Below are 10,999 nucleotides of genomic sequence, written 5' to 3'. Positions count from 1 at the left end.
GCCCCCTACCTGCCAAAGTTTTTGTTGGGCACATTTCTGCCCTTATAGGGATACCTTTCCCCAGCCAGCCTCCCTTGCGGGTAGTGGCAGCATGTGACCAAGTGTATCAATGAGCTATGAGAAGAATGGGCTGGCCCTCTACTGCCTTTCTTTTTTTTTTTCTTTTTTTTTTTTTTTTACTTTCCTGAGGGCTAGTTCCTGTAGATGTTGTTTGCCGAGCATGTATAACACTCTTTGGTATAGCTAAGATAGCAATGAGAGCTAGGTTCCCTGAAAAGACTTTCCTGTGCGCCTACTAAGCCACATTGGACCCATACTTAGAAACAACCTTATCTCTCATTGGAAGTGTATATCACCGTCATCATCATGACCATAATCATCACCATCACCATCACCACCATCACCATCACCATCCTCACCATCACCATCACCACCATCACCATCACCACCATCACCATCACCATCCTCACCATCACCATCACCACCATCACCATCACCATCATCACCATCATCACCATCACCACCATCACCATCACCATCACCATCCTCACCATCACCATCCTCACCATCACCATCACCACCATCACCATCATCACCATCACCATCCTCACCATCACCATCACCATCATCACCATCACCATCCTCACCATCACCATCACCATCCTCACCATCCTCACCATCACCACCATCACCATCACCATCACCATCCTCACCATCACCATCACCACCATCACCATCACCACCATCACCATCCTCACCATCACCATCACCATCCTCACCATCACCACCATCACCATCACCATCCTCACCATCACCATCACCATCATCACCATCACCATCCTCACCATCACCATCACCATCATCACCATCACCATCCTCACCATCACCATCACCATCCTCACCATCCTCACCATCACCACCATCACCATCACCATCACCATCCTCACCATCACCATCACCACCATCACCATCACCACCATCACCATCCTCACCATCACCATCACCATCCTCACCATCCTCACCATCACCATCACCATCCTCACCATCACCATCACCATCATCACCATCACCATCACCATCATCACCATCCTCACCATCACCATCACCACCATCACCATCACCACCACCACCACCACCATCACCATCATCACCATCACCATCACCACCATCACCATCACCACCATCACCATCACCACCATCACCATCACCATCACCATCATCACCATCACCACCATCACCATCACCATCCTCACCATCACCATCACCACCATCACCATCACCACCATCACCATCACCATCCTCACCATCACCATCACCACCATCACCATCACCACCATCACCATCACCACCATCACCATCACCATCACCATCACCACCATCACCATCCTCACCATCACCATCACCATCATCACCATCACCATCACCATCACCATCATCACCATCACCATCACCACCATCACCATCACCATCATCACCATCATCATCACCATCACCATCCTCACCATCACCATCATCACCATCACCATCACCACCATCACCATCACCATCCTCACCATCACCATCACCATCATCACCATCATCATCATCACCATCACCATCCTCACCATCACCATCACCACCATCACCAACACCATCATCACCATCACCATCACCATCACCATCCTCACCATCACCATCACCATCATCACCATCATCATCATCTAAATTTTCTACTTTATTTAGATCTCCTTGGTTTTCCCCTAATATCCTCTTTCTGTTCCAGCATCTTCCAAGATCTTACATTAAATTTAGTTATGACATCTCTTTATGCTGCTCTTGGATGAGACACTTTCTTAGACATTCCTTATTTTTGATGACCTTGAGAGTATTGAGGACACTTGGCAAATATTTTCTAGGATATCCCTAAATTAGGACCTGTCAGATTTTTTTTTCATGATCAGACTGGGTTTACAGGTTTTGGTGAGGAAAACCATGGAAGTAAAATGCCACGTTCATTGTATCATATCAAGAGTGCCTTCAAGGACCTACCAGCGGGGATTATGGCAATGGACTGTAACAGCTGTCATTGGCAGTTTCCAAATTAAGGTTCTCTCCTTTTCTTTTCTTTTTTGCTTGTTCTGCCTGTCATTAGCCAACACATTAAGACTGCAGTATATGTCACCACCTAGATTTAACTGCATTTGGAGAATTAAGGTAGAGGCTTATGTCCTATTTTGGGTGCTGTGTACTGATACCGTAAGTACTAGTGAAGGCACCCATAAGGAATAAACTTTTCCCCAGTGTCCAAGTTGGACTCAAATCATATTGTTTGGGCATTAACATAAAGGGTAAGAGCTGAAGAATAAGGAGAAGGAGGAGAAAGGGGAGAAGGAAGACAGAAAAAGCAGGAGATGAAGGAAGAGGAGGAAAGAGAAGGAGGAAGAGGAGAAAAAGTAAGGAAAAAGGGAGAAAGCTAAAAATTTGAAGGTCAATCTCCCCATAATGGATTAGACACAAAACCTTGTTCCACAGAAGGGTAAGTCTGGAAAGAATTGAAGCCCCAGGTGATGGCTTCCACTGCCTCTGAATCACAGCTCAGTTTGCAAAGGGAAAGGATACGAACCCAAGTAGAGATGGGACAAGTTTGCTCTGTGTTTGACTTGTTTTCAACACCATTCCACCCAGGAACGCCAGCATCTCCCCACCATGGGCTTGCTTCAATCTCAGGTTGAGGAATCAGTCTAAGCAAACGTCCTTCGTACTTTCTACCATCAGCCCAACCATAGGCAGATTATGTACAGTTATTTATTCAACATTTATCTTATTGGCAAGTCTCCTTCCTGCCTTCCTCCTACCTTGCACAATATTGGATCTCTGCATTTCTATTTCCCAGTTACATTTTGATTTTTAGGCAAGATCCATACATCCAGGCATTGATGTGAGTTGTCAGCAGGCAGTAGGGGCAGAGTGGATGCTGAGAGGCCCTAGAGCTCCTTGAAGCTGAGTGCCTTTGCTTGCCAAAATGCTCTCATATCCTGTTTTGCATGCCATGTGTTAGACAGTGCATTCCATCCAGTGGAGATACAGCTGCTTGTATCGTTGCAAACCAGCTAAAGACACGCAGCCCCAGCTTCTGCAGAAATTGGCTAGGATGCGAGTTAAATTGTCCCAATTTGCTAATGAACATACAGAAGGAAAAAATCTTTTCAGTTTGGCTGGTTAGTTGCAAAATATGTCATTTTCTCATTCACATAATTGTTGGGCATGATCAAGTGGAAAACGCAAGTATTTTTAAGGTCCTCTTTTTCCCTAGAATGGTGACTCTTTAAGGTACACATCAGGAAGATCCATCTGGGAATTTTTTTTTAATAGGTAGCTAAGATTTTCTCCCCTCCCCCAGACCTACTGAAAAAGAATAGGGTGCATGAATTTTGATAATGTTCTCCCTGGGATTTTGATTTCTAATCCTGGATAAGAAGTCTGCTTGAAAGAAGTGGGGTGATTGGGTTTCGGGCTGCTTCCAACACTGGAGTTTAGGATTCTATGAAGCTTTAAATTTGGATGGAGTGAAAAAAAACCCAGACATCCATTAATGTTAATAAACAGCTGCACATTAGGAAAGTAGATACACTCAGAAACTAAAGTATCTCTTTATTTTTGTTTCCTGGCATGAGTGCATTTGCCTCAGAAACAGTCTCTATGGAAGCAGCCAACATGTAGTCCCTACTGTGTTTATCCAGCCCACTTCCTCCTCCTACTCTCCAAATCTTTTGCATTACTCTCCTCAACCCACTAAGTGATTTCTGCTCATCTCTCTTTCTGCTCAACTTCAAAAAAGAACGTTTTGTATTGGATTATGGTGATCAGAGAACCCATAAAGACCTTATGGTCTTATAGCACATGTTTGGCATAATTACTAGCAGCACGCAGCCATGATGTTTCTGTAGCTGAGTATCTATAGCTACAGACAGAGCTACAGATGACCAAACAATCAATGAACTCGCTGCTCAACGCACATAGAGACTAATACCATAACACTGGCTTTTGACAAAAGAAAAGCTTTACTGTGAGTCAGCTGGCAAAGAGACAGGAAGTAATGCTCATCAAATCTGTGTCTGTGAGCGGGGCTTTGGGTCAGGTTTTATAAGTGCAAGGTAATTAGACAAGATCTAATTGGACCTTGCAATGAAGTGATGCCATGAGGCATGATCTAATTGGATCTTGCTATTGGGTGACGGCAGGGTTCAATCTGATTGGATCCTGAATCTTGACCTGTGGTGTCTGCTTCTTAATTCAGTCCCTACTCCTCAGTTAGCTTTCTCTCAAGTTGCATGCTTGGTTCATCTGGACACATTCAGATTACATGATCCTCAGTGTGGGGGTTCATGGCAACTGAAGAACAAATCACAATTTTGTTACATGAAGGTTGAGCCAGATTTGTCGGATGCTGTTGATATATATAATAATATGCACACACACACACATATACACATATATATGCATATGCACACACATATAGTTTCATGTTATTTAACTGGTCACCTCTTAAGTGTCTTTTTTTTAGTTCATAAACCATAAAAAATGATAAACTTTGTAACGATATCCATTGAATAGAGACAGCACCTTTAGCTCTCAGACACTGGGAATAGCATGCATTTTATATAAGTTTAACAAAGAAGCAGAATAACTTGGACTGTCTACCATTACTAGAAAACCAGAGAGATCAAGGAAGTAGAGTGTAAGAATGTTATCTGGACATTCACTGAGGGTGGTCAACCATCTAGTTGACTCAGAACTTAGGGGTTCAGTGCTGAACACATCCTGGGATGTGGACATTCAATGCTAAAACCAAGAAAGCCACAGGCAAACCAGTGTAAGCTGGCCACCATACTTACGCTTCCAGTCAAGATGGAGTAACATAAATAGAGTTTTCCCTCCAGCCTCAAATGACCAAAAAGTAAAGAGTCAACCATTTAACGAAGAACTATTTTCAAGACTGGGTACCAGGCAGTTAAGGACAGTGATTCTCAACAGATTAATTTTAAAAACAAAGGGAAAATAAATAAATTTTCAAAAGAGAGAGAGAAAAAAGGACAGTGATTCTCTAGAAGCAGAAAACCAAAAGACCTATGGTGGTCCCAGCTCACTGCCTTGAGAGCATTTCCAGGCTATGACTGGAAGGCAGAAACTAAGAGAAGCCTGCAAAACTCCCTGAGTTGAGGAGACGGAGCTGAGGGAACAGCCCAAGCATAAATCAACCTACTAGAAAGCATCCTGCCATCAGAATTGTCAAAACATCAAAGCAGCATACCTTTGAGATAAAAGATTCTGGAAATTTTCAAACACAGTTGGGTCAACTCTTGCTTCTATCGCTTGAAACCCCAATGTAAGATGTTTGGAGTGTGCATCGGGCTGTTTTCTATTTAATGCAAAACCTTGAGCCAGCTCAAACACTGTCAGATTTACACTATTGAGTTTTAAATGACTTCTTTTAACAAGTTAGATATATTATGCAATATTCCATCTAATATTTTGAGGGGAACAAAAGAATGCAAACACAATTTGATGGACTTTAAAAAAAATTATTGTAGGCCGGGCATGGTGGCTCACACTAGTAATCCCAGCACTTTGGGATGCCAAGGTGGGAGGATTGCTTGAGCCCAGGAGTTCAAGACCAGCCTGGGCAACATAGCGAGACCTCATCTCAAAAAAGTAAAATAAAATAAAAAATAAAAATGTTAAAAAAATCGTTATAATTCTATCCTGAAAAGATAAAAATCAAACCCAGCATATTATGAGTAATTCACCTATTAAACAACTTAGTACAGTGCCAGTAAAACGGGAAACTAGGTCTGTACTGAGATAATCTAATTCTAGTTCATGCTTTGCTCTCTGATGTTGGGTTGTTTCAAAAGAAATATATTTTTGCTTAAAACATCCAGATAATTACAGTTAATCTGAATTTATCAGCTTTGATTTTGTTTGTAGATAACAACAATGCTTACATTTGTTTAGTTTCTGTAAACCTCAGTCTATAAACAAAGAAGATACCTTCAAGACTATCCACCTATGAATTAAAATTATTTGCTTTAGCAGACTAAGCAGAAGAAGAACATAGCATATGCTTTAGAGGACATGTCTTGTTCCTTTAGTGGTATTTCTTACTATTGGAGTTTCTTTGCACTCGATTTATTTGGGATTTAGAAAATGTAGCCTTAGCTGTACATGCTTGGGAAGAAAGAAAGCCTTCACATTCTCCATATGTGTAACAAAGATGTGTATTTCAAGCTTATAGATGCTTTTCTGCAACAAAAGATATATAGTCTCAATGGGTTATCCAGACTGCCTTTATGTTCACCAAAGTGTTAGGCTATCCAAGATTAAAATTCCCCAAGCCCGTTAACCTCACCCGTTTTTTTCTGACTACAGCATAAGCAACTCTTTCATGACATCACTAAATAGCATACACATGTGGTCACAGTTACCGATATATATTTCCTGGCTGGGTGCAAGATGAGGCACGGTTTGCACAGTATCCCTTAAGCAAAATGTCAGCTTCCACCTGCAGACATCTGCCTGCCCAAATGCGGGTGTGCAAGCAGTATATACTGAGAAAAAAATCTGTTATAAACTGTCAGAAGAAGACCAGACAGACTGCAGACCTCAACAGCCTGCCGCCCTTAAGCAGCCGTTTCTACAAGAAATTATGTGAAGATTTTCCTAAGCCCAAGAGCCGTTGTAGACAGGCACGGTTTTCACACATTGCATCATTGTTCCCCAGTTGGGAATTCACTCTGTCTCAATCCCATTTTAATGTCCCCAGCAGGTATATCAATGCTATGATTCCTCTCTGATTATCATCAAATCACCAAATTGCAGTAAACAAAAGTCAGATCATACACTGAAGAGACTTTTCCATCCATAGCATGTTATTATTTGAAAGTAGATGGTTTTATTTACAAAATAAGAATGTACAAAATGATGCATGCTAGTTGTTTCAGAGAACTTAAAACACACGGTTACCCTGGAGGAAATGGTCACATTCTTCATTTCTGTTAGTACCTGTCAAGATTTAACTTCCTGGTTGGAGACTAGAAGATAAAATCAGAGCAGGAATACAAAGAAAGAGAACACAGGCTACTCAAACATTTCCAATCACAGTAAGAAATGGCCTCTGGAATGGAACTCAAATTAAAGACTAAATTCCGAGAAAAAACCTCCACCAGTCCTGTCTCTAATTTTTTTTTTCATGCCCAAAACCATGTGATTTCTCAGATCTCAGTCTGTAACTGTCTTGGTCAGCTTGGGCTTCCATAACAAAATACGGTATACTGAGTGGCTTATAAACAGCAGACATTAATTGCCCACAGTTCTGGACTCTGGAAGTCCAAGATCAAGACATGGCAGATTTAGTGTCTGGTGTGGACTTCCTTCCTGGTTTGTAGACAGCACCTTCTTGCTGTGTTCTCACATGGTGGAAGGGGTGAGGGAGCTCTCTGGGGTCCCTTTTATAAGGGCACTGATTTCATTTATGGGGCTCCACCCCCATGACCTTATCACCTCCCCAAAGTCCCAGTTTCTAATAATATAACCTTGGGGGTTAGGATAAATTTGGAAAATACATGAACATTCAGACCATAGTAGTGGGAAAGGCTACAGTCATGTGTCACTTAACAACAGAGATACATTCTGATTACTGTGTCCTTAGGTGATTTCCTCATCGTGTGAACATCACAGAATGCACTTTCACAAGCCTGGATGGTCTAGCCTACTACACACCTAGGCTATATGGTCTAGCCTGTGGCTCCTGGGCCACAAACCTGTATTGCAGGTTACTGTACTGAATACTGCAGGCAATTGCAACACAATGGTAAATATTTCTGTATCTAAATTCATCCAAACATTAAAATGTACAGTAAAAATATGGTATATAAAATAAAAAATGGTACATTAGTATAGGGCAGATTCATTATAACTTTAAGGAATGGCTGTTGTATATGTAATATATATATATCCAGGAGTTGGAGGCTGCAGTGAGCTATGATTGTGCCGCTGCACTCCAGCCTGGGTGACAGGAAAATCCTGTCAAAAGGAAAGGAAAGGAAAAGAGGAGAGGAGAGGAGGGGAGGGGAGGGGAGGGGAGGGGAGGGGAGGAAAGGGTGTTAATATCAGATAATTGACAGAGAGTGGGAAACCAGGAGAGAATAATTTGGAGTGGGAAAAAAAGGGAGAGAGTAGATACAAATGCTGTTTGCAAAAGAGCAAATCAGACAGTTTCTCTCACAGCCAACCTGTAGATAAAATAGCGTCCCCTTGCTCTTGTGGGTGTAATGAAAATTCCCACTCGGTAGGTGTTCTACTATTACGACGTTAGGTCTGGTGAAATGCCAGTGCTGTTTGCCTGTTGCCATAATTAAGCAGCCATTGACACTTGAGTAAGAATTAATAAATTAGTGCACTGTCAGCAAATGGGTTGTCAGTTTCGAAAACCCAGCTGATTTACTTCCAAGACAAACCCCCACTGCGGCACAGCGCCTGGAATTAACGGAGTTTATCTGCTAAAGGAGAAGGCAGACTCCAAAAAGGGGTTAACAGGAAGCTGAACACAAGTCCCTCTCACGTCAGGATTTTCCAGAGCACAGACTGACCTCTTACAACTCCACAGTAAAAACCAGTGACTTCTGAAGAGGGTTCTGAATCATATTTTTCCCCAAGGATTTGGAAGAGTCACTTTTTCCTGTGTCGTCCTCACTTGCTGGGGACATGTGTGTGTGGCTTCATGATTGATTGCCTTATGCAAACTCTAATTTTGTACACAGGTGTGCGCTGGTTATTCTACACAGGTGGTCCAATGCCCCATTGATTTGCCGCTTTTTCTGCCATGCTGTTATCCCTTAAAATGAGCTTTACTTTTTTTTTTTTTTTTTTAATGTGTCCAAGGCATGAACCAGGCGTAGGCACAGATGAGAAGCCAAGCTGGGATGAACAAGGGGTTACTTTGTCCCTGGTGATATGAGATGGGCACCACCAACCAGATGCCACTCTACTCAGGTCAGGGACATAAAATGAGCTTCTTAGGGCAAATCAGAAGGGCACTCAAGGAGAGTCAGAGATAGGGTTTGGATCTGTGTTCCCACCAAATCTCATGTCAAATTGTATTCCCCAGTTTTGGAGGTGGGGCCTGGAGAGAGGTGATTGGCTCATAGGGATGTTACTGGTCCTCAAACTGACCCTTTTCTCATTTTAATAGTAAAAAGCACACCTGCGGGTAGAGATATAAGATGCTAATGAGACCTGCAGTCCATGAACAAGCATGTACGGCTACTGCGCATGTGCACCCAGAGGACCACCCAGAACATGCTTACTATCAACACTTCTTTCCACCTCCTTATGAGTCATCATGTAAGACTCCCATAAAGGGAGTTTCTTCAGCAATAATCAATACTCTCTCACCCTAACTAGCTGCCTGCCCGGAATCTCCTTTCTCAGGGTGTACTCTCTATTCTCCCACTGACTTGCAAAATACTCTTTTTGTTTTGCAATAATTTACTCTATGCTGCATCTCCTGATCTGTGTGTCTGTGTTTAAATTCTTTTAAACTAGGAAGACAAGAATCAAGGTATCACAACAGCCGTCAGTAATGTGAGAACGGACTAATATGAACAGAAAATGAGGAAAACGGCTATCAGGTAGCAGGACGAGAAAGTCCCTAATCTCATCCTGCAAACAACCTGCACCACACCAGGCTCACAGGCCCACCTGTATCCTTCAAGCTCACAGGGACCCCCACCATCCTTCCAAGCTGACAATATCCCCCATGTTCTCCCAAGCTCAGAGTGGCTTCCACATCTTTCCAAGCTCTCACTCACTCACAGTCCATGTCCTCCAAATTGTATTTCTCACAAGATTCCACAACTTTCTTTTCCTGCCTCTTCCCTGCAGGCAGAGGTTAGAATCAGCCTCTCTGGTCAGCCTTATCGGAATTCCTTTTTCTGTCTTTTCTTCCCATTCGTTCATAATCAGTGCTTTTATTAACATCTCCACACTTGGACATCCTAGGTGAAATGTGCTCCCTGCGGGGCTCTGACGGATACGCCATCTTAATTCATTCATTTCTATAAAGGAACTTGAGGCTTGCAACCCTGTTCACTGTTCAATTTGCCTTTTTAAACCCAGCCTCATATTCCACCATCCTACAGAAACCACCATGGCTCCACAGTCTCCCGGAAGTAAATTTAGGGGGAAAATAGCCTATGATATACAACTTGCAAACTTTTATCTGTTGATTTCACCTTTCTGATCTGGCTGAAGTTTCACAATGCAGGGATATCATCATCACTCTTCCAACAGGAAGAAACCTTTTTCTTCAATCCCTGGCAAACTGGAGAACTAACAGATGAGTAGCACTGGCACTCAAAATATTTAGACACATATGAGGGCATTTCTTGCCCAAAACGACAGCTTAACTTTACTGCTACTGTTTACTGTAATGTTAGGAGGCTTGTGAATTTTTCTGACCCTCCAGCAAAGGTGAAGATCAGTCATCCAATAACTGATGTCACAAAACAGATGTCATGAAGCAAACATCTGCAATGGTAATGGTGTAGCAGGACGAGCCACAGACAAAACTCCTCAGACACTGAGTTAAAGAAGGAAGAGGTTTATTCAGCTGGGGGCACTGGCAAGACTCCTGTCTCAAGAGCCGAGCTCCCCAAGTGAGGAATTCCTGTCCCTTTTAAGGGCTCACAACTCTAAGAGGGTACACATGAGAGGGTCGTGGTCAATTGAGCAAGCAGGGGGTCTGTGACTGGGGGCTGCATGCACCAGTAATTAGATTGGAACAAAACAGGATAGGGATTTTCACAGTGCTTTTCTATACATGTCTGTAATCTATACATAACATAACCGATTAGGTCAGGGGTCGATCTACCAAGCCCAGGGTGTGGCGCCGGGCTGTCTGCTTGGGGGTTTCATTTCTGCCTTTTAGTTTTTACTTTTTCTTTCTTTGGAGGCAGAAATT

At 42.7% G+C, this 10,999-nt stretch overlaps 1 non-coding gene across 1 annotated transcript; it reads right to left on the bottom strand.

Annotated features, from left to right (window-relative positions):
• Positions 1-8,906: 8,906 nt before the first annotated feature.
• On the bottom strand, positions 8,907-9,040 carry LOC112426018 (small nucleolar RNA SNORA48). The gene has a single exon (XR_003017263.1). It is a non-coding gene; the product is annotated as a small nucleolar RNA SNORA48 (small nucleolar RNA).
• Between the last annotated feature and the right edge of the window lie 1,959 nt (positions 9,041-10,999).

Source organism: Macaca nemestrina, chromosome X, assembly GCF_043159975.1.
Source record: "Macaca nemestrina isolate mMacNem1 chromosome X, mMacNem.hap1, whole genome shotgun sequence".
NCBI lineage: Eukaryota > Metazoa > Chordata > Mammalia > Primates > Cercopithecidae > Macaca > Macaca nemestrina.
Note: the sequence above shows the minus strand (reverse complement) of the source record. Positions and strands in the feature narration are given on the sequence as shown.